The sequence below is a fragment of the Struthio camelus genome, chromosome 25 (genome assembly GCF_040807025.1).
Source record: "Struthio camelus isolate bStrCam1 chromosome 25, bStrCam1.hap1, whole genome shotgun sequence".
NCBI classification, from domain to species: domain Eukaryota; kingdom Metazoa; phylum Chordata; class Aves; order Struthioniformes; family Struthionidae; genus Struthio; species Struthio camelus.
The window spans coordinates 1797479-1820933 of record NC_090966.1 but is presented as its reverse complement, the minus strand read 5'-3'; the positions used below and the strand labels follow the sequence as shown (position 1 = coordinate 1820933).

The 23455-nt window shown below is 56.0% G+C and overlaps 2 long non-coding RNA genes across 2 annotated transcripts; both read left to right on the top strand.

The window, feature by feature from the left end:
- The first annotated feature begins 781 nt into the window (after nt 1–781).
- LOC138062253 (uncharacterized) lies at nt 782–5144 on the top strand. The gene is made up of 2 exons (XR_011136326.1): nt 782–1039; nt 1544–5144. It is a non-coding gene; the product is annotated as an uncharacterized lncRNA (long non-coding RNA).
- An 8685-nt stretch (nt 5145–13829) lies between these two features.
- LOC138062212 (uncharacterized) lies at nt 13830–15339 on the top strand. Its single transcript, XR_011136301.1, has 3 exons — nt 13830–13893; nt 14577–14661; nt 15286–15339. It is a non-coding gene; the product is annotated as an uncharacterized lncRNA (long non-coding RNA).
- The last annotated feature ends 8116 nt before the right edge of the window (nt 15340–23455 follow it).

Sequence of the window (23455 nt, the reverse complement as noted above, 5' to 3'; positions counted from 1 at the left end):
AAACGCCCGGCTGGAAGACACAGGGCAGCAGCAGGCAGCTAGACTCGAAGCTCTTCAGAAAGAGCTGCACGCCTCTGCCTCTGTAAGCTAGTCCTAGCCTTCCTGTTTCATGAGCTACTGTGCGCAGTTGTGTGTGTATGTATGCGGGGGCGTTTTTCGGAAGAGATTTTCCTGGGGAGCCTCGGGGAAATCATTCCCTGCAGGCTGCAGGCGATGGGCTGCTGTTGGTGCGCTCGCAGGCTTTCTGGTTTTGTGCGCTCCTCTGCTGAGTCTTACTTAACAGTGTTTGAGGTAAGGGTTTGGCACTTGTGCACCGGTGTGAATGGTTGCTGCTTTGTACCGGTGGTGGTGCTTAAGCCGTGTGGCAGCAGCACTTGAGCTGTTGCTGCCTTAAAGGCGTTCTGCAAGTGAACTTGTGGAACGTCCTTGGTGCCAAGCACGTCGTTGCCAAGTCTTAAGTGGCCTCCTCAGGCTGTGCCAAGAATTCCATTGCCCGCTGGTCGCTGAAGATCCCCCTGGAGCTTTAAATTAAGCTGTGCTCTGCCCGGATGGGGATACCTAATTACCGTTGGCTATTAGCGGAGGGCCTGAGGAAGGTGTTCTCCAGTGTGCGTGGCACCTTTGCCCCCGTGAGCCCCTCGCTAGTAGCGGGTGGTCTTTGCTTTAGTGGGGGTGGGGGGGAGGGTGGTGTGGGGGAGAGAGGGGTGGCAGGCACCAGTTTCTGTCCCTCGGTCTTAGCCTGGGTGGTGGAAATATTGAAGTGCTGCAGTTGGCGTGGGATTCTGTCCGCTGGAGTTGTGGGGCCGGCCCTCGGCTAGCAGAGAGAGATGTCCTGCGGCACCTTTGTGAGGAAGGCTGTGCGCACCTAGTGCTTCTAGGTGCCGTGAGTGAGTCGTGTGTGCCATTTCTTCTTCCTGTCCGGAAAGCGTGAGAGCGGAAGAAGGCCAGGGAAGGAGCTGGCAGAGTGGAAACAACCCGCAGAAGCCCGCCTGGAGGAAGAAATGAAGAAAAACATTGCACTGCAGAAAGAATGCAACAGGTAACGGCCTTTGAGTACTTGTAAGAGCTGTCGAATGAGCGGGGAGTCAGGCGTTATGTACCTTGCCCCTGCGACTCCGAGTACGTATCTGTTGGTGAGCGAGCTCAAGGCTTGCGTTGGGTCTTGCAAGTGGCTTCTGTAGGGGAGCGTGCGGTTTTAGGTAGGTGGAAGTGCAGGCAGGAGGGCAGTTGTCCTGGGAAGAGAGGGAGGGCGGGAGGGCAGGAAGAAGTCGCTTGTGTCTTGTGCCTGTTGTCAGGCAGAGGGAGAAGCTTCATGGGAGCAGATGAAATGTTGACTGGGCAAGTGATGTGTGGGAGGGGAATGATGTGGGTGGGTGGGTTGGTGTGGTGTTTTGGCTTGGTGTCTTGTTCTGGAAGTGCTGGTCTGTCCGCCATGGTGCAAATGAAGTAAGCCCCGCACCGTATGCGTGGTGCTTAGGGAAGCGCATGCGTAAAGGCGGACTGTGCTTGGGCTTCCTACTTTACTTGCTAATGTGCTGTGCAGGTCGAAGAGGCTTCTGGAGAAAGCTATGAAGAAAGTGAGGGCGTACGAGAGGCGGGCGCGAGAGTCTCAGATGAATTTCCCGGGCGAAAGGGAGGACCCGTGTTCGGGAAGGGGCAGAGAAGTTGCTAAATTAAGAACAAAGGTGAGCTTTGGTTGGCTTGTTGTGGTGCTTGTTTTGGAAAGCTGTAAGATTCTTTTCCTGGCTGTTGGGTTGTGGTGTTAATTATGTGGTGGCCGTGTTTTGAAAAGAACGGCTGTCTCTTACGGTCCCTGAAAAAGCCTGTGTAATCCTTTGGGAAGTGAAGAGGCGTTGCGATAGCGGGGCACTTGTGAGCCTGGGTCTTTCTGGGCGAGAGCCCAGCTTGAAAGCTTGAGGCCCTGGCAGCATCTTTGAGGTCTGACAGATGAATTTGTGCTCTGGAAGACCGGTAAGTAGGACCATTATAAGCCTAACCACAGTATGAAAGGCAAGGACATTGGAAGCATAGGTGTGAGAGGTGTGGAAAAGGTGCGTTTCTGCAGAGAGAAGACGACGACGAGGAGGACGGCGGCAGAGTTTTAGTTGACCTTTGGGGCCTACTGAAACCCTGGCACTTCTTTGTTGATTGTCTTCTAAACTCAAACCTGTGTGTGTGCGTGTATGTAGAAAGAGATAATCATTTCTGTTTCCTTTTTCCTGAAGCTTCAGGTATACCACTGTAAACAAGTGAATACCTTGTGATTATTGTATATTGTTGTCAATATGATTACAGTTGTTATCGCTCCCGTTCATTAGTTCATTAAACTTGGTTACTTACCTGTTACAATAGTAAACTCATTCCTAAGGAGTAGGGACACCTACACTACCAGCCGACCCTGTTTAGTGTCGGGAGCCCGCCGAATTACCTTACCAGGGCAAAATGCCTCTCAACTGGTTCGGTCGTTCTGCGGAGGCCTCCCGGCACAAACGGACACGCTCGGTGGATTGTCACAGAACTGCGTACGCTTAGACCTCTGGGTCTGCTTAGGTGAGTGAGTCCTTTCCCTGTGTGCAGGTCCGTGAGCTGTGCCGCTCCCTGGAGGCAGAGCGGAGGAAGTCGAGGCAGCTAGAGAAAGCAAACGAAGGTGCGCGAGAAGAGTTGGCTTGGCTGCATGGGAGCCGTGACAAACTGCGGAAGAGCAAGCGGCAGCTGGAAGAAGAGGTGGTTGCGCTGAGGTGTCGCTTAGAGGCCAAGATGAGGGATCAGAGGCACAGAGAAGAGGATAAAAGGGAGATTGAACAAAAGGCTGGGCAAGAGCTAAGGCAAAAACTACAGGAAGTCAATCTCTTTCTGCAGGTGAGCTCCCTTACCGCTAGTACGCGCAGTCCGTTTGTGGCTCGTCATTCATTCTTTACTGTTGTCATTTCTCGGTATGTTCTGCTTGTGCCGGTCAGTGCTGTGGGGTCATGGGCTCGTTATAGCTTCCGGAGGTTGCTGAAGGGTGCGAGCTTGTTGGATGGTTGTCCTCAGGCATTCTGAGATGTGGTGAATAATCTTCTTTACGCACCTCGGTCACTGGCGAATCTGTAACAGCGCCAAGAAAGAGGAGAATTGCAAGTGGACTAGTGTCTTAGAGAGACAGAGGTGGCTTAGTACTAGCTCTGATTCAAAACAAAACAAAGCAAAGCAAAAAGTTGCGCTGAGAGCCGGTTTCTTTCTGAACCAAAAGGATGATGTAATGGGGTGCTTTTGGGTTTTGCCCTTGATTGTAGAGGGCAGTGAGGAGGCCCAGTTGGCTCCCTGGGTGAGGTTGTGCTCTTCAAAGTGGGTGTGTGAAAGTGACTGGGGGGAATGATCTCTTTTTCTTTCCTGGGGGTTGAAACTGCATTATCTGCTTCAGACACAGGCAGCCGCCCAGGACCGAGCGGAACAACTAAGAGCCGCTTCTGCAGCTTCCGCAGTAGGCCGACTGCAGCAGAGAGTTAGGCATTTAGAATATGAATTGGCTCTCACAAAACGCCTGCAGTGAGAGAGCGCTAACGAGAGGCTTGCGGAAGCTGCTGCTGCTGCGCAATGCTATGAGCCCTGCAGAAGCCACTCTCTGGCAACGAACCCGGTGGGCAGCGCTTCCTCTGTGACGGAGAGAGTGGAAGCTCATATGGCTGAGGTAAGGCATTGGGAATACCTGTTATTCTCAAGCTGAAAATGAGCATCCATTCCTAGCTCCACCGCACCCAATCTAGGAGTCTAAACACGCCTGCTGACCCTCAGAGCGCTGCAACCTCGGCAAAAGCTCTGGTCCGGGCGCGCCCCAGAATTAGCAGTCCGTGTGACGGCACGTTCCTCACAGCGTGGTGAGCAGCGTGCCCTGAGGTTTGGGAAGGGCATGCCGAGAGTGGGCAAGGGAGCACGTGATTCTTCACAAAACGCCGTGATCCGTTCCCCTCCTTTGCACAGAGTGGGGGTGTGGAGAAGCTCTCGAGTTGGGGATTGCTTTGTGAGACAGTTAATGCCATAGAGTAATGGGAATGCTGGGCCGTGGTGGACAAAGACTTTCTCTGTACTGGGGGTGATGTTTCCAGTGTTTATTCCCATGTTGCAGTTGGCTTGAGAAGCTAATGCTACAAGAATGTAGCTCCTGAGGCCTTAAGGGTATCTTGTCTGTACTTGCAGGTGCGGCGGGAATGGTCAAAAATATCGCTGAAGAACTTGAGCAAGGTAATCTGTCAGGATCTGTTAGCGGTGTTACCAAGGAAGAGGACGGTTCCTCCATTTTGAACACAACTACTGGAAAGCTGCCAAGCTCCTGTGCTAAGCACAGTTGTTTTCTACTAGTAAGCTTTCCAACCTAGAGCTCTGCGAGGCAACTTGCTGCTTATGCAAATAACAGTCGTACAGAGTCGTCTGCAGTTGCCTTTAGATCACAGAGAGGAAAAGCGGCCTATGCGCACGTTCAGCCCCTGCCCCCGAGCCCCGAGCAATTCCACCTCTTCAGGATAATTGTTTCTCCAGAGTTGTGGCTTGGCGGTGACTGGGCCTGTTGCAAAGCAGGTAGCCCCTGAGAGCAATTCGAATTCTTCTGTCCCAGTAGCCTTTACTCTCCTAGCGAGTGGCCAGCCGTTGCGCTAGAGCTCTTTCCGTTTGCTAGGACGGACACAAATCCGTGGCATTGAATCCGTTTGCATTGTGACTGGAGTTGCCTGTCTCCTGGGAGTAATAAGGTTTGTTTGCTTTGGGGACCTTTTCCTACTGCAACACTAACATAGGGCATTTTCTCCCCTCCCGCTCTCGCCCCGCCCCTTCCCCAGCAATGGCTGAGCTGAATGGCTGGATCGGCTGGAGCTTCTCCCTGGGCATCTACTGAAGGATCTTCAGAAAACGTAGACCAGGAGCCGCTTTCCAGGGCAACGCAAGAGTGCCGCGATGTTTTGACAGCCCCGTTCCAGAGAGCTAAGAGTGGTTATCCTGAGACTACTACCTCCTGACAGAGGGACTCGCGTTACCAGGCTGTGAGGAAAAGCAACCCTTGCCACTGTTTTTGTACGAGTGCAACAGTGCGGTGTAGCCAATAATAATAACGTGCGGTCTTTAACTGCAAGTATTGTGTTCCAACTGGGTATTTAATAAATGTTGTAATCTAGTAGGTGTCTCCGTTTTATTCTGTTCCCCTTCCTGACTTTGCCTGCCCTGCGCATATGCCTGTCCCCTCTGCTCGTGTCTCTTATGGAGTAGTACGTGTTGCATTGCTGCCAAATGGTGGATGCTGGTGGAAGTCTGGCCTGCTGCGGCACTTGCGGGCGAGGGCTGCGTTTTGGCCCAGGCTTGGAGTTGTTCAGCGCTAGGCAGCACGGACGATGGAAGTCATGTTTCTGAAGGCCTAGCCAGGCTTTCTTCCTGGGCAGGCGCTTAGCCCTTCTGCCTCGCGCTGGTCTGGCCAAAAGTCACTTATGCAGACAGCTCCAGGCCTGAGGGCAGAGAGGCCGTTTGTCCAAGGGAGAGCTCTGCTCTGCTCTGCTCCCTCCAGCTGGCTTCCCAGCTGCTCCTTCAGCCTGTCCTGGCAGCCAGGCCAAGGGCCAGCATGCAGACTGTGTGTTTTTCCTCAGCGGGGGCTGGAAGCACGAGTGTGTGAAGACAGGGGCCTCGATCGTGCCCAGGTGCAGCCCTTGGCGGTTCCCCTTGTTGAACTTGACAAGGTGCCCGGTTGCCTCACGTCTCGCTCGTAGCGGGGCACTGGACTCTTGCTGCCTTTGAGAACGATGCTTCCTGTGGTCTGGGCAGAAGGGAGGGCGAGAGCTTCTGGTAGCCAGGAAAGGTTGCAAAGCCTGCCGGTCTGGAAGGCTGTTGCATCCGCTTGCAGTCTGCAAAGGGCAAAGGGGTTATGGAAGTTCTCTGCCCTGCAGCATGACTGGCAAAGCGGAACCGCTGTTCAGTGCTGGGCACTTGCTCTTCTCTCTGCAAAGCAAAAGCAGGTGCGGAACGCCTCTGAAGTGCCTTCGCTTTGGGTTGTCCTGTTGCCAAACTCTGAGAGGAACTGTTTTCCAGTGGTTCCCTGCCTGCTTCTGTCCTGCTGGGTGTCAGGGAGAGGTGAAAGTTCTTGGCCGCCGGAGAAGCAGCACTGGCATCTGGCATGACAGGAGCTGGTAGCGCTTACAAGGCGGGTACAAGGCAAAGTGCCGTCTGTTCTGGCCCCTGCACTAGAGGAGAGGGATGGAGCTACTGGAGCGAGTGCAGCGAAGGGCTACTAAGATGATTAAGGGACTGGAGTAGCTCTCATACGAGGAAAGGCTGAGAGAGCTGGGATTGTTCAGCCTGCAGAAGAGAAGACCGCGCATCAGTGTGTAGGCAGGATGCGAAGGGAGGGTGTAAAGAAGTCGGAGGCAGACTCTTCTCAGCGGTGCCTAGCGGTAGGACGAGGGGCAAGGGGCACAAACTGAAACACAGGCCGTCCTGTCTGAACAGGAGGAAAAAGTTCTTTGCTGTGAGGGGTGACTGAGCACTGGAAGAGGTTGCCCAGAGAGCTTGTGGAGTCTCCGTCCTCGGAGATGTTCACAAGCCGTCTGGCTAGGGTCCTGGGCCAACTACTTGAGGTGATCCTGCTTGAGTAGGGGGGCTGGCCGAGACGATCTCCAGAGGTGCCTTCCAACCTCAAACGTCCTGTGGTTCTGTGACAAGCAGGAGAAGCGGGCGACCGGGCATCTAGTCAAGTTCGACAAGGGGAACTGTCCAGGGCTGCACCTGGGGACAAACAGCCCCTGTGCCCTGGGGCAGGCTGGGGGCTACTGCCAGGAAAGCAGCTGGGCAGAGGAAGGCCTGGGGGTGCAGGTGGGCAGCAAGGAGTCAGCAATGGTTAGAGAAAGAAATCGTAACCACGTTTTAATCGTTTTGACAATAACTTTCTGCCAAAGGGAGCAATCGCCCTCCAGCCTCTCGCTGTGGTCTCTGCTAACAGCTGGAGCGATCCGCTTTCGGTGAGAGTCGCTCACCTCGCCGCAGCGCGACTCGCGGCCACTTTGGCTCCCTCCGGCACTTGGGCTTCCTACGGCGCAGCTGCAGAGCTGGGAGCCCAGAAGGACCGGCACGCTCGCGGCCTGGCCGGGCAGCAGCCAGAGCAGCCAGCTGCGGGGGTCAACCTAAGCAGTCGCCGTCTCTTCAGGCGCAACGAGCTACTTCAGCCCTGCGAGCTCGGCCAAGCGCTCGCGACGCCCGTGCCCTTAGGGAAACAGTGGGAGCGCAGGTTTGCGAGGAGCACAGTGTCCCGCACCTGGAGCAGCAGCAGCATGAATTCTTCAGGGAAATGACGGCACAGCAGAGTAAGAGCTGGAGCTGGGGGCCGCCGGGGAGGGACCCCCAACAAAGACGTCCTTCGGCCGGCCACAGCCACCCGCCGCCGCCGCCGCCACCGCCGCCCCCCCCCCCCGGCCCGGCAGCGCCGCGAAGGAAGCGGCAGCTGCCCCCCGCCCGGCCGGGCCCGGCCCAGGTCCGCCCCCCGGCCCCGGGCCCGCCCCCGGGCCCGCCCCAGCCGCAGCCCCGCTCCCTCACTGCACAGCCCCGCCCCCTCGCCACCGCCCCCTCCACGCGTCACCCCGCCGCCCTGTGACGCCCCTCCGCCGCGCCCTCGCCGCGGCTGTTGCGCACGCGCGGCGCGCCCGCCACCGCCTGCGGAGCCGGTGGTCCTCGGTGCTGTCGCCGCCGTGTGCCTCGCTGCCAGCGTGGCTGCGTCGCTGTCCTCGGCCGGCGCCTCTGCCCCCGGCCCGGGGGCTCCGAGCTCGCCGGGGCTCAGCCCCGCAGCAGCTGGCCCGGGCTGCGGCCCCTGCTCGGGGCTGTCCGCCGCCCGCGTCCCCGCCGCAGCATGAAGAGGCTCTTGGGGCTCTTCGGCCAGGGCCAGGGGCAGCCGCCTTCGCCGTCGCCGTCGCGGTGGGCGTGCGGCGGCAGCGCACCCGTGCGCTGCGTCGGCGCTGCCTACGAGCTCCGGGAGAAGGAGCTGGGCAAGCTGCACCGCGCAGCCGCCAGCGGCGACCTGGCGCGGGTGCGGCGGCGGCGGTGGCTGCCGAGAGTCGGCCTCGACGGGCGGGACAAGGCGAAGCGGTGAGGGGCGGCGGGGGGGCGGCGGGGCGGCGCGGGGAGGGGGCGGCGTCGGCGTGAGGGGCGGCGGCGAGGGTTGGGCTGCTGCGGCGGTGCTGGCGGGGGCGGCGGGCGGCGGGGGCGTTGGCTGGTGGGTTGGAGCTGGCCTGCAGCTGGCAGGAGCGCCTTTGTGCCGGGAAGGCAGGGCCGTTTGCTTGGGCTGGCGAGGGAGTGCGGGAGGGCAGTCGGCCTTGTGCGCGCAGGGTGGGCTCGGGGCTCGGGGCTCGGGGCTCGGAGGCCGGTTGCGTGTGTGGCCAGGCCGGAGCGGGACTTTGTTGCTGGGAGCGTGACAGGGTCGAGGGGGAAGGTTTCTGCTGTCGGGTTTGGTAGGTGTTGTGGAGGGCCCTTGGGAGCGAGCGCGTGCTGGTGCTTGCTGCAGCAGTAAGGCCGGGAAGAGGCCAGAGGGCGCGACTTCCCGGCAAGGCCAGCAGCGAGGGGATGTTCTGGTGTTATAAAAGGCACGTGCTGGGCCTGCGGCCTGCTGCTGTGGCGTGAGTGGTCCTGGCAGCAGGTGGAGGTTGCCTTGCCGTAGGCTGGAGGTGCGCAAGCCTTGCTCTTGCTTGCTGGGCTGCGTGCGTAGTGGTGTTGGAGGCAGGGAGGAGGTGCCGGGGCGGAGGGCAGCAGTTTCAGAGCGGAAGCCGGAGGCTGTCTGGGAGAAATGGGGGGCGTGGGCGCAGGGATGCACGCGCAGGGAAGGGAGCGCGGAGCTGAGGCAACGTTGTCTTCCTAAGTGGGGGCTGGGGCTGGGGCTGGGGTGGGGAGGGGCTTTTTCCTAGCCCCGGCGTCTCGGGCTTTGGGTGTGCAGCGGTCAGCCGCGTGACATGGGCAGGCGTGGTCTCTTCAGCTGTCTGGCCTGCGCTAAGGTAACATGCTCAATTTTTAGGACACCTCTGCATCTGGCTTGCGCTAACGGACATGCGGAGGTTGTCTTGTACTTAGTAGAGAGGAAGTGCAAGCTAAATCCTCGTGACAACTTCAAGAGATCGCCACTGATGAAGGTACGTGGGTGCTGCGGTAGGCAGGGCTTCTAAATTGCGCCCTGAGCGATGCAGCTCTTGGGTGATTCTGGAGGTAGGTCTGGGTGGAGCTTGTGGTGCGCTGGGCGCTGGCTAGGCGTGCGTTGCCTAATGTTTGGGCGCGTTGTTGTTGTCCGAGGTCGGCAAGCTGTGGGAATTCTGCCAGAGGGAAGCGTAATTGCTGGCAACGTTTCCTTGTTTCCCGTGTGGTTGGCAGGCAGTGCAGTGCCAGCACGAAGGCTGCGTCGCCATTCTGCTAGCGCATGGCGCCGACGCTAACCTTGCGGATGCTAACGGCAACACTGCCCTTCACCTGGCTGCCCTTGCTCCTAACACCTGCCTAGCAGGGCAGTTACTGGCGCACAACGCCCATCTTGATGCGCAGAATAAGGTAAGCGTGGAATTTGGGTCAGGCCGCTCCTGAGAAGAAAAAGTTGCTTTGCTTCTCTGGGTTTTTCTAACTGGAGAGGGGCGTTATGCTTTCAGATGGGATACACGCCCCTTTCTCTGGCCGTGTCCGCGCATCACGTAGAGATGGTGGAGTTCCTGCTTAGCAAAGGAGCCGACGTGCACGCTCGAGATCAGTCGGAAAGGTGAAGGGTTTGTCAAGACGGGGCGTGGGTCTCCTGAGCATTGGTGAAGTTTGCCTGGTCTGGCCGGGTAGCCGAGGGTGCTTAGCGGGGGAGACGTTTGGCCCAGGGACGTGCTGCGGCCCCTTGCAACCCGAGTTCTCGTGGGCTTCCGTGTGGTTGGCCTTGCTTTCCTCCTGCCTGTAGGAAAGGGGGAGGTGTAATTGTTTTGGGAGCAAATAGGGATGAAAGGAACGCCAGTGAAACGTCGGTGTCTCCTGATAGCTTTTGTCTCGTCTTGTGGCTGCTTTAGGACCCCTCTGATGCTTGCTGCCTCTGCTGGGGACGTGAGCATGATAGAAGTTCTTCTTGGCTATGGTGCTGACCTTTGCCAGAAAGACGTTCTTGGATGGACAGCGGAGGCTTATGCTAGGAGGTGTGGACACACTGGGTAAGTGCTTTAGGTCACGGTGAGAGTCGCTAGGCGGTCCGAATGTCCGTGTTGGTGTACGGACGTGTTTGGTAAGAGGCGCAAGGTTTAATGATGCGTGGAGACCTTTGTTGAAGGTGGGCTCAGTGGAATCTTCCGGGACGTAGCGTTCCCTGTGTCAAGTGTGAGTTGGGGAGTTGAGGAAAGCTTCCACCGCAAATCGTCTTGTTTGGTAAGTGGTGTTATGCAAGGATGTAGTTGATTATAGTGACAGTATTCCCTTTCTTTCCGCACCTACCTAGTGTTAGTGAACAGCTGGCCGACCGCGCAGCCGAGAAAAACGTGGGAGAAGCTTCTGCAGGCAGCGCAGAAAGCACGCCAGTGCTTAGCACTCGTTGCGAGGCAGGAGCTGCTGCGTTTGCGTTGGGCACACCTGCTGCGGACAGAGGAGGTAGGAGGCTTAACTGTGGAGGAGCTGAGGAGGAGAATGCCTACGGCCTTTTCTTGTGGTGGCTTGTATTGCAGCTTGGCAGGGTTCCGTCCCTCTTGCCTGTTGAGTACCCTTGCTAGGGACGGAGTAGAGACGCGCTGGTGATCCTCCTCCGTGAGGCTAGTCCTTTGGTTTTGAGGCTGTCTTTTGGTTTTGGGGGTGTTGGGTGGGAGGCTGGGTAGAGCAGGAAATACAGCGTAGTCTCTGGCATTTTGAAGCACAGGTTGGCGGGGGTGGGGGTAGAGGCAAAGAGAGCACGAGAGAGAGACCGATCTCTGCCTGTGTGGTATGAAGAGCTCGGCAGTTGGTTTCCTTCTTGTCCTGTTCAATCGCTACCAGCATTTGCTCGCTGCCTGCTCACATAGCATATTCGTGCCATGGCAGGTTTGAGGTTTGGAACGTTCGAAAGAAAGACAAGGGCAGTGTGGAATTCTTGTCCTTTTTTATTTTGCGGGGGGTGGGGGGGGCAGCGAGAATTGAGTAGGATGGGAGAAATTGGTGGTTTGGGGCATGCTTTCGTTCATGCTGTCTGGCATGACTGTTTCACTCTAGTATGGCCTGTAGAATTGTCCGTGTAACATGCTTGTCTGCATTGCTGAAAGTCGAAGGTCCGACATGCTAAGAATTAATCCTGTCAATTCATATTTGAACAGTGAGAGGTGGCTTTTCCCACGAATACTTCACGAGGTGAGACTCGAGCAGTAGCTTTTGCCAACGACCTTAACCTGCCGAAAAAGAGGGGAGATTTGAGCGAGACGGTCCTTCTTGCCTTTGCCTTTGCCTTTGCCTTTGCCTTTGCCTTTGAAGAGTGTTGGAGGCAGAGGAGAGCGATGACAGCTGTCCTGCTTCTGAGGAAGAAAAAAGCAGTTTAGCTGCCAAGGTAAAGTGCCTGCAGAAGGAGAACTGCCCGTGGAGCGACTCATTTGCAGGGCAGAGCTGTCTAGATTTGGGCAAAAGCGCGTGTCCAGGCAGGGTTGTTTTCTCCTGCCCCGTGGTCTCCTGCCTGCCAGTCTTTCAGCTGCGGTGAGCTGTTTGCTCCAAGCCTTGTAGCCGTCCGTGGCAGAGCATGCAGCAGGCTTGCGGTTGCGGGTGGGAAGAGCAGTAGGGGACAAGAAAAGCGACCGCATGGTTTTCTTCACCTGAGTCAGAGTTCTCGTCCCAAAGTTGATCAGCCTCTAGATGGCCTGTTCTTTTGTCCTCCAAGCCTTGCTCTTTGTTTCCAGTAACTTTGGTGATAGAATTCAGGCTGATATGGGGAAAAGGGCACTTGCTGTTCAAGATCTGCTGAAATGCTTCGTCTCCTGGCTCTCCTCTCTTTCGTCCTTGCCAGGTTGCTGAAGAGTGCTTGGGGGCGGGGGGAGTGGCTCAAGAGGGTCTTTTTTTCTCCTGGGGGATGGCATAGCGGTCTTGCATGGGATCTCACACCACCTGTTTCCCCTTCCTTTTGTTTCTTTTGTTTTGTTTTGGTTTGTTTTTCAGTTGAGGTGTGTGGCATTGGGGCTGTGCCATGATGAAGAAGCTGAAGAAGCCGAGTGTGGTGCAGGAGCGCACCCCGTAGTGCTGGAGATGCAGGCATGTTTATTTGCAAGCTGGTTGCCCTTGTCTCAGTGGCCTGTCAGAGACTGTGGCAGCTGTTGTGTGAGAAGAGCTAGTGTGGCATAGTAAGATGTGATGGTGGTTGGAGGAGTGAAAGTGAGGAAAGAGGGGGAGGTGAGACTACGGTAGTTTGAGAAGCAGGCAGCTGGTGGTCCCGTGAGCCCAAGGGAGGGGGAAAGGGTGTGTGTGCTGCTGGATAAGGTAACGTAGGTGAAGGCAGAGCCTGACTGTGTGTGGGCAGTGCTTCTCGGGGGGCTTTATGGAATGGGAGCAGGACGTTTGTGACATTAGGTATTGCTGTGTCCATAAGGACATCTGCAGGCCTTGTAAAAGAGGAGCGAGAAGGTTTCACTCTGTGGCTCGAGAGAGGCGAAGTATTTGGCAAAGTGTGAATGGCCTGGGCAGAGGCTGCTGTCGTGGGTGTGGCAGCAAGTGGCCTTTGAGTTGGATTTCTCGAGTGCTACTGAAAGAGAGAAGGTTCTGGTTCTGTGCGTGCTTGGAAGGGTTGCTGCTGCTTTGCCAGGTTATGCAGTGAAAGGAGCGTGTTTGGGACCGTGCAGCCAAGTACTAAGGACAGCAGCAGAGTGGGCGTAGGCTTGGAGGGAGCGCAGTTGGGGGTTGGAGAGTGGAAGTGAGGGCCCAGGGGGAGGTTTGCCTCAGGTTGTTGGAGAAGCAGGCAGCTGTCGGTCTTTGTTGGTGCAGAGGAGGGGGGAAGGATGTGTGTGCTGCTGAGTATTGCCGTGTAGGGGAAGCTGGAGTGCGGGTAGTGCTTCTCAGGGGCTTTAGGGAAAGGGAGCAGGGCGTTTGTGAGCTTAGGCATTGCCGTCCCTTCAACTACGTTCTCCTGGAGGCTGCTTGTTTCTGTTCTTTCTAAGCGTGCGGGCCGATCTCTTTTAGGACGACTCACCGGAAAGGAAGGGAGAGGAGGCTCCTGGTGGTGCCCAAGTGGCAGCTGCTGCAGGAGCCCCTGCTGGTGTGAGAGGTGAGTTTCTACACATGGAGGGGCTTTGTTTCTTTGCTCTTTGGGCTGGGTGAATGAAGTGAAATGGCGATCTGCCTGTGCGAGGGTAGAGCACGCAGGTAGGCGCTGGGCAGGCAATGGCGGGGAGGGGGGAAGGGAACGTAGCTGGAGGGAGATGTTTTGTGGTAGTGCTAGGGAAGGAGGGTTGTTTCTTGGTGCCTTCCTGCGGGTGGGAGGGTGTTTGGCTAGTGCTTTGCGGGTTGCTCCTGTAGCGTGCCGAGGGATTGTGAAGGGCCAACTCTGGAGCTGCAGTTTGGAGGGGAGATGCCGGCAGAGCTGCGTAGTCGGCGACTGTGGCATGGCAGAGCCTTGTTTGGATGCTGGCCGAGCATGTGTTGGGCGTTCTTGGTAGGGGCGTGAGCTGTGCTGCTGGGCTTGGGCATGTGGTGCTGGCAAGAAGGCGGCAGGAAGTGGCGATAGCGTGGTGGTGCGGCTGGGGGTGCAGGCGGCCTTAAATGACGCTGCTTTGTTTTTCCTCGGGAGTGGAACCGTTTGGTGTGTCCTGGGCGCAGGGCTTGCGTGCTGGAGGAGAGCAGGAGAGGGAAAGAAGGAGCGGTGGTGTGTCATTTGTGGCTTCCTTTGCAGGTGTTCCGTCGGCCGCAGGAGCGGAGCAGGAGGACGAGAGCGACTCTCCCTGGGATTCCGAGGTGCTTTGTGTGAGGGGCGCGGTGGGTTGCCCGTGGGGGGAAGTGGGCGGGAGCTTGCCTTGGACGTGGGCCCTAGCAGGGATGAGGCTCAGTTGCCGCTTGTGGTGGCTGCGCCACAGGTTTGTTCCTGTGAACTGGAGCAGCCTGTGCTCCGTGCAAGCGGTTTGGCGAGGACTGTGCCTAAGTGGGGTGTGCTAATGTCGTGGGTGTGGCAGCAAGTGGCCTTTGAGTTGGATTTCTCGAGTGCTACTGAAAGAGAGAAGGTTCTGGTTCTGTGCGTGCTTGGAAGGGTTGCTGCTGCTTTGCCAGGTTATGCAGTGAAAGGAGCGTGTTTGGGACCGTGCAGCCAAGTACTAAGGACAGCAGCAGAGTGGGCGTAGGCTTGGAGGGAGCGCAGCTGGGGGTTGGAGAGTGGAAGTGAGGGCCCAGGGGGAGGTTTGCCTCAGGTTGTTGGAGAAGCAGGCAGCTGTCGGTCTTTGTTGGTGCAGAGGAGGGGGGAAGGATGTGTGTGCTGCTGAGTATTGCCGTGTAGGGGAAGCTGGAGTGCGGGTAGTGCTTCTCAGGGGCTTTAGGGAAAGGGAGCAGGGCGTTTGTGAGCTTAGGCATTGCCGTCCCTTCAACTACGTTCTCCTGGAGGCTGCTTGTTTCTGTTCTTTCTAAGCGTGCGGGCCGATCTCTTTTAGGACGACTCACCGGAAAGGAAGGGAGAGGAGGCTCCTGGTGGTGCCCAAGTGGCGGCTGCTGCAGGAGCCCCTGCTGGTGTGAGAGGTGAGTTTCTACACATGGAGGGGCTTTGTTTCTTTGCTCTTTGGGCTGGGTGAATGAAGTGAAATGGCGATCTGCCTGTGCGAGGGTAGAGCACGCAGGTAGGCGCTGGGCAGGCAATGGCGGGGAGGGGGGAAGGGAACGTAGCTGGAGGGAGATGTTTTGTGGTAGTGCTAGGGAAGGAGGGTTGTTTCTTGGTGCCTTCCTGCGGGTGGGAGGGTGTTTGGCTAGTGCTTTGCGGGTTGCTCCTGTAGCGTGCCGAGGGATTGTGAAGGGCCAACTCTGGAGCTGCAGTTTGGAGGGGAGATGCCGGCAGAGCTGCGTAGTCGGCGACTGTGGCATGGCAGAGCCTTGTTTGGATGCTGGCCGAGCATGTGTTGGGCGTTCTTGGTAGGGGCGTGAGCTGTGCTGCTGGGCTTGGGCATGTGGTGCTGGCAAGAAGGCGGCAGGAAGTGGCGATAGCGTGGTGGTGCGGCTGGGGGTGCAGGCGGCCTTAAATGACGCTGCTTTGTTTTTCCTCGGGAGTGGAACCGTTTGGTGTGTCCTGGGCGCAGGGCTTGCGTGCTGGAGGAGAGCAGGAGAGGGAAAGAAGGAGCAGTGGTGTGTCATTTGTGGCTTCCTTTGCAGGTGTTCCGTCGGCCGCAGGAGCGGAGCAGGAGGACGAGAGCGACTCTCCCTGGGATTCCGAGGTGCTTTGTGTGAGGGGCGCGGTGGGTTGCCCGTGGGGGGAAGTGGGCGGGAGCTTGCCTTGGACGTGGGCCCTAGCAGGGATGAGGCTCAGTTGCCGCTTGTGGTGGCTGCGCCACAGGTTTGTTCCTGTGAACTGGAGCAGCCTGTGCTCCGTGCAAGCGGTTTGGCGAGGACTGTGCCTAAGTGGGGTGTGCTAATGTCGTGGGTGTGGCAGCAAGTGGCCTTTGAGTTGGATTTCTCGAGTGCTACTGAAAGAGAGAAGGTTCTGGTTCTGTGCGTGCTTGGAAGGGTTGCTGCTGCTTTGCCAGGTTATGCAGTGAAAGGAGCGTGTTTGGGACCGTGCAGCCAAGTACTAAGGACAGCAGCAGAGTGGGCGTAGGCTTGGAGGGAGCGCAGTTGGGGGCTCTGATAGGGCTGTTATACTTCCAGAGCCTGCGTTCCTTGACGGCCTGCCAGAGTCCCGAAGCAGCAGTGAATCTGCAGGTAATGCTTGAGCGGCAATCCGAGTTGTGCTTGGGCGGTCCTGCATTTGAAATGCAGTTTGTGGGTGAAGTGTTTCTGGAGATTGCTTGCCCCACTCTCTGCTTGTTTGTGTTGTCGCTCACCTAGGTGTCTGCAAAGGAGGGAGGAGAGCGTGAAGGACGCGAGGCTGCTGCAACACAGACTGATTTTCAGTGTGACGGACAGGTGAGGAGCTGTGTTGAAGAGCTGTGGAGATGTTAGCCTAGAGCGAGGTGTTATTCCCAAAAGAGCGCAGGCGGAAGACCGCAGAGAGTAGCAGATGTGAAATATACTTTAGATGTATATTATCTTGGGGCTCGCTCTGAAGAAGGCTGTTGTGAGTGAAAAGAAGAAGGTAGTGCATGCTCCTGCCCTTTTTGTGAGGCTCACGGCACAATCTTTCCTCAGGCGATGGGCGCAGAGCTGCCGGCGGAGGTTGCTGATGCTCCTGGAAAGCAGTTGCTTCCAGAAGGTTCACTTGAAGTTCCAAAGGTTTCCTGCGGTGAGCTGCAGGGAGACAAGTTGCGGTTGCAAGAGGAACTGGCCAGGGTGAAAGCCAAGGTAGGCAAAGCCTGTAGCGGCCTGCATGACTGTGAGGAGGTGTTTTTCCCCTGTAAACGATGGGGAAAAGCCCTTGTTGAGGCTGTAGGGTAGTAGTGCAGTGGTGTCCCTTCTGTTGCCTTCCCTTCTTCCCGCCGCTGCCCCATGGTGGCAAACAGACCAAGCGCGTCAGGGAGCTGCCCTTTCAAGCGTGAGGGGCCAAGCAGTGTGTTGGGAGCAGCCTCCTGGTGGGTAGGTGTGACCCAAGCAGTTTGTTGTCTCTCCGAACCCGCCTGAGCTTTGAGGTGGACCTGAAGGTGACAGTGGGTGAGCTCCGGGTGCCCTGAGAGTGCTGCGTGTTTTCCTGTGGAGGCAGCTGTACTCTTTGTCTATATTTGGCTGTGTGTGTAGAGCTTTGGTTCCTTCTTTGTAGCTGGTCAAATGCCTGCGAAGGTGACAGTCTGTGTTCTGGGGGGGGTGCAGCTCTTGAAGGGGTGCGATCCTTCTTCATGGTTTGCGCTCGCACACGCAGCGCTGGTTGCTAGGTGGGGTTTTTGCGCTGTGTACGGGAAGCAGCATGTCAGGCAGGTGCTGTGACTTGTCCTGTTCCCTGACTGTAGGAGGAACTTGACCTCCTAACCTAGCTGCCCGGAGAAGGCTGTGGGTTGGCCCTAGTGCTGAGCTTTTTCTGTAGAAAACATCTTGGCCATCTTGTGGCTGCATAATGCAAATGTGCCGCAAAGTGCTATAGTTGCTGCAGGGCCCTGGGGATGAACCTGTAGTTAGTAAGCATTAGGATCCCGAAATGCTAATTCACTTCCAAGTTGTTTTTGGAGGCGTTCAGAGCTACTGACTTGCTTTCCGTTCACTACGCCCACCGCTGCCACCAACACAAGTACGGAGTTGAAGGAAGGAGTGTAGGGACCGGCTTTCCACCAGTTGTGTAAGAATAAGGTATAGCAGCCTGGGCAGCGTTGGACTAGAAGTCTTTGTGATTGTGGTCGTTATCCTGGAGTTGGGAAGTGCCAGCAGGAGAAGGGAGAGCCTTTGCAGTAATGCTTCCCATGGGGGAGCAAGGAGCTGGATGCTAGGAGCGTCCCGAGTCATGGGAAGGAGTAGGATTGGTGTTGCAGCTGCGTTTGGTCAGCTGGCAGGAAATTGAGATGGGGATGGGAGAGGCCGGTATGAAAGCGGAAGGAGCAACGTGGTTCTGGAGAGTCGAAGCAGTGGAGTCGTCTGTCTGAAAGCGAAGCTGACTAGCGTGGGTCCTGGTTGTGGTTTTACAGTTGCAGGCGTTGGAAGAGCAGCGTGTTCAGGCTGAGCGTTGTGTTCAGGATTTGAAGACGGCCCTGGCAGAGAAACAGAGGGAAGCGACAGCTTCTTCCCGGCAACTGCAAGACCTTCTGGAAGCCTCTTTGGGAGGCGTTAGCCTAAAAGACCTGGAGGAACGAGTGGGACGGTAAGGAAGTGGCACAGTGCAGCAAGGCTTTGCTTTGTGGGCTGGTGTAACAGCAACAGGATGGCCTTGTTGCATCTCAGCAAGTCAGTACACGATTTTGGGAGAGGCTTTTGCTTTGGACTGTGTGATTTGTCGCTGTTGTGCCAGTGTTGGTGCTCCTGTGGATTTCCATAACGAGGCCTGTGTTTCTTTTCAAGACTTGAACTGGAAAACGCCCGGCTGGAAGACACAGGGCAGCAGCAGGCAGCTAGACTCGAAGCTCTTCAGAAAGAGCTGCACGCCTCTGCCTCTGTAAGCTAGTCCTAGCCTTCCTGTTTCATGAGCTACTGTGCGCAGTTGTGTGTGTATGTATGCGGGGGCGTTTTTCGGAAGAGATTTTCCTGGGGAGCCTCGGGGAAATCATTCCCTGCAGGCTGCAGGCGATGGGCTGCTGTTGGTGCGCTCGCAGGCTTTCTGGTTTTGTGCGCTCCTCTGCTGAGTCTTACTTAACAGTGTTTGAGGTAAGGGTTTGGCACTTGTGCACCGGTGTGAATGGTTGCTGCTTTGTACCGGTGGTGGTGCTTAAGCCGTGTGGCAGCAGCACTTGAGCTGTTGCTGCCTTAAAGGCGTTCTGCAAGTGAACTTGTGGAACGTCCTTGGTGCCAAGCACGTCGTTGCCAAGTCTTAAGTGGCCTCCTCAGGCTGTGCCAAGAATTCCATTGCCCGCTGGTCGCTGAAGATCCCCCTGGAGCTTTAAATTAAGCTGTGCTCTGCCCGGATGGGGATACCTAATTACCGTTGGCTATTAGCGGAGGGCCTGAGGAAGGTGTTCTCCAGTGTGCGTGGCACCTTTGCCCCCGTGAGCCCCTCGCTAGTAGCGGGTGGTCTTTGCTTTAGTGGGGGTAGGGGGGAGGGTGGTGTGGGGGAGAGAGGGGTGGCAGGCACCAGTTTCTGTCCCTCGGTCTTAGCCTGGGTGGTGGAAATATTGAAGTGCTGCAGTTGGCGTGGGATTCCGTCCGCTGGAGTTGTGGGGCCGGCCCTCGGCTAGCAGAGAGAGATGTCCTGCGGCACCTTTGTGAGGAAGGCTGTGCGCACCTAGTGCTTCTAGGTGCCGTGAGTGAGTCGTGTGTGCCATTTCTTCTTCCTGTCCGGAAAGCGTGAGAGCGGAAGAAGGCCAGGGAAGGAGCTGGCAGAGTGGAAACAACCCGCAGAAGCCCGCCTGGAGGAAGAAATGAAGAAAAACATTGCACTGCAGAAAGAATGCAACAGGTAACGGCCTTTGAGTACTTGTAAGAGCTGTCGAATGAGCGGGGAGTCAGGCGTTATGTACCTTGCCCCTGCGACTCCGAGTACGTATCTGTTGATGAGCGAGCTCAAGGCTTGCGTTGGGTCTTGCAAGTGGCTTCTGTAGGGGAGCGTGCGGTTTTAGGTAGGTGGAAGTGCAGGCAGGAGGGCAGTTGTCCTGGGAAGAGAGGGAGGGCGGGAGGGCAGGAAGAAGTCGCTTGTGTCTTGTGCCTGTTGTCAGGCAGAGGGAGAAGCTTCATGGGAGCAGATGAAATGTTGACTGGGCAAGTGATGTGTGGGAGGGGAATGATGTGGGTGGGTGGGTTGGTGTGGTGTTTTGGCTTGGTGTCTTGTTCTGGAAGTGCTGGTCTGTCCGCCATGGTGCAAATGAAGTAAGCCCCGCACCGTATGCGTGGTGCTTAGGGAAGCGCATGCGTAAAGGCGGACTGTGCTTGGGCTTCCTACTTTACTTGCTAATGTGCTGTGCAGGTCGAAGAGGCTTCTGGAGAAAGCTATGAAGAAAGTGAGGGCGTACGAGAGGCGGGCGCGAGAGTCCCAGATGAATTTCCCAGGCGAAAGGGAGGACCCGTGTTCGGGAAGGGGCAGAGAAGTTGCTAAATTAAGAACAAAGGTGAGCTTTGGTTGGCTTGTTGTGGTGCTTGTTTTGGAAAGCTGTAAGATTCTTTTCCTGGCTGTTGGGTTGTGGTGTTAATTATGTGGTGGCCGTGTTTTGAAAAGAACGGCTGTCTCTTACGGTCCCTGAAAAAGCCTGTGTAATCCTTTGGGAAGTGAAGAGGCGTTGCGATAGCGGGGCACTTGTGAGCCTGGGTCTTTCTGGGCGAGAGCCCAGCTTGAAAGCTTGAGGCCCTGGCAGCATCTTTGAGGTCTGACAGATGAATTTGTGCTCTGGAAGACCGGTAAGTAGGACCATTATAAGCCTAACCACAGTATGAAAGGCAAGGACATTGGAAGCATAGGTGTGAGAGGTGTGGAAAAGGTGCGTTTCTGCAGAGAGAAGACGACGACGAGGAGGACGGCGGCAGAGTTTTAGTTGACCTTTGGGGCCTACTGAAACCCTGGCACTTCTTTGTTGATTGTCTTCTAAACTCAAACCTGTGTGTGTGCGTGTATGTAGAAAGAGATAATCATTTCTGTTTCCTTTTTCCTGAAGCTTCAGGTATACCACTGTAAACAAGTGAATACCTTGTGATTATTGTATATTGTTGTCAATATGATTACAGTTGTTATCGCTCCCGTTCATTAGTTCATTAAACTTGGTTACTTACCTGTTACAATAGTAAACTCATTCCTAAGGAGTAGGGACACCTACACTACCAGCCGACCCTGTTTAGTGTCGGGAGCCCGCCGAATTACCTTACCAGGGCAAAATGCCTCTCAACTGGTTCGGTTGTTCTGCGGAGGCCTCCCGGCACAAACGGACACGCTCGGTGGATTGTCACAGAACTGCGTACGCTTAGACCTCTGGGTCTGCTTAGGTGAGTGAGTCCTTTCCCTGTGTGCAGGTCCGTGAGCTGTGCCGCTCCCTGGAGGCAGAGCGGAGGAAGTCGAGGCAGCTAGAGAAAGCAAACGAAGGTGCGCGAGAAGAGTTGGCTTGGCTGCATGGGAGCCGTGACAAACTGCGGAAGAGCAAGCGGCAGCTGGAAGAAGAGGTGGTTGCGCTGAGGTGTCGCTTAGAGGCCAAGATGAGGGATCAGAGGCACAGAGAAGAGGATAAAAGGGAGATTGAACAAAAGGCTGGGCAAGAGCTAAGGCAAAAACTACAGGAAGTCAATCTCTTTCTGCAGGTGAGCTCCCTTACCGCTAGTACGCGCAGTCCGTTTGTGGCTCGTCATTCATTCTTTACTGTTGTCATTTCTCGGTATGTTCTGCTTGTGCCGGTCAGTGCTGTGGGGTCATGGGCTCGTTATAGCTTCCGGAGGTTGCTGAAGGGTGCGAGCTTGTTGGATGGTTGTCCTCAGGCATTCTGAGATGTGGTGAATAATCTTCTTTACGCACCTCGGTCACTGGCGAATCTGTAACAGCGCCAAGAAAGAGGAGAATTGCAAGTGGACTAGTGTCTTAGAGAGACAGAGGTGGCTTAGTACTAGCTCTGATTCAAAACAAAACAAAGCAAAGCAAAAAGTTGCGCTGAGAGCCGGTTTCTTTCTGAACCAAAAGGATGATGTAATGGGGTGCTTTTGGGTTTTGCCCTTGATTGTAGAGGGCAGTGAGGAGGCCCAGTTGGCTCCCTGGGTGAGGTTGTGCTCTTCAAAGTGGGTGTGTGAAAGTGACTGGGGGGAATGATCTCTTTTTCTTTCCTGGGGGTTGAAACTGCATTATCTGCTTCAGACACAGGCAGCCGCCCAGGACCGAGCGGAACAACTAAGAGCCGCTTCTGCAGCTTCCGCAGTAGGCCAACTGCAGCAGAGAGTTAGGCATTTAGAATATGAATTGGCTCTCACAAAACGCCTGCAGTGAGAGAGCGCTAACGAGAGGCTTGCGGAAGCTGCTGCTGCTGCGCAATGCTATGAGCCCTGCAGAAGCCACTCTCTGGCAACGAACCCGGTGGGCAGCGCTTCCTCTGTGACGGAGAGAGTGGAAGCTCATATGGCTGAGGTAAGGCATTGGGAATACCTGTTATTCTCAAGCTGAAAATGAGCATCCATTCCTAGCTCCACCGCACCCAATCTAGGAGTCTAAACACGCCTGCTGACCCTCAGAGCGCTGCAACCTCGGCAAAAGCTCTGGTCCGGGCGCGCCCCAGAATTAGCAGTCCGTGTGACGGCACGTTCCTCACAGCGTGGTGAGCAGCGTGCCCTGAGGTTTGGGAAGGGCATGCCGAGAGTGGGCAAGGGAGCACGTGATTCTTCACAAAACGCCGTGATCCGTTCCCCTCCTTTGCACAGAGTGGGGGTGTGGAGAAGCTCTCGAGTTGGGGATTGCTTTGTGAGACAGTTAATGCCATAGAGTAATGGGAATGCTGGGCCGTGGTGGACAAAGACTTTCTCTGTACTGGGGGTGATGTTTCCAGTGTTTATTCCCATGTTGCAGTTGGCTTGAGAAGCTAATGCTACAAGAATGTAGCTCCTGAGGCCTTAAGGGTATCTTGTCTGTACAGGTGCAGGTGCGGCGGGAATGGTCAAAAATATCGCTGAAGAACTTGAGCAAGGTAATCTGTCAGGATCTGTTAGCGGTGTTACCAAGGAAGAGGACGGTTCCTCCATTTTGAACACAACTACTGGAAAGCTGCCAAGCTCCTGTGCTAAGCACAGTTGTTTTCTACTAGTAAGCTTTCCAACCTAGAGCTCTGCGAGGCAACTTGCTGCTTATGCAAATAACAGTCGTACAGAGTCGTCTGCAGTTGCCTTTAGATCACAGAGAGGAAAAGCGTCCTATGCGCACGTTCAGCCCCTGCCCCCGAGCCCCGAGCAATTCCACCTCTTCAGGATAATTGTTTCTCCAGAGTTGTGGCTTGGCGGTGACTGGGCCTGTTGCAAAGCAGGTAGCCCCTGAGAGCAATTCGAATTCTTCTGTCCCAGTAGCCTTTACTCTCCTAGCGAGTGGCCAGCCGTTGCGCTAGAGCTCTTTCCGTTTGCTAGGACGGACACAAATCCGTGGCATTGAATCCGTTTGCATTGTGACTGGAGTTGCCTGTCTCCTGGGAGTAATAAGGTTTGTTTGCTTTGGGGACCTTTTCCTACTGCAACACTAACATAGGGCATTTTCTCCCCTCCCGCTCTCGCCCCGCCCCTTCCCCAGCAATGGCTGAGCTGAATGGCTGGATCGGCTGGAGCTTCTCCCTGGGCATCTACTGAAGGATCTTCAGAAAACGTAGACCAGGAGCCGCTTTCCAGGGCAACGCAAGAGTGCCGCGATGTTTTGACAGCCCCGTTCCAGAGAGCTAAGAGTGGTTATCCTGAGACTACTACCTCCTGACAGAGGGACTTGCGTTACCAGGCTGTGAGGAAAAGCAACCCTTGCCACTGTTTTTGTACGAGTGCAACAGTGCGGTGTAGCCAATAATAATAACGTGCGGTCTTTAACTGCAAGTATTGTGTTCCAACTGGGTATTTAATAAATGTTGTAATCTAGTAGGTGTCTCCGTTTTATTCTGTTCCCCTTCCTGACTTTGCCTGCCCTGCGCATATGCCTGTCCCCTCTGCTCGTGTCTCTTATGGAGTAGTACGTGTTGCATTGCTGCCAAATGGTGGATGCTGGTGGAAGTCTGGCCTGCTGCGGCACTTGCGGGCGAGGGCTGCGTTTTGGCCCAGGCTTGGAGTTGTTCAGCGCTAGGCAGCACGGACGATGGAAGTCATGTTTCTGAAGGCCTAGCCAGGCTTTCTT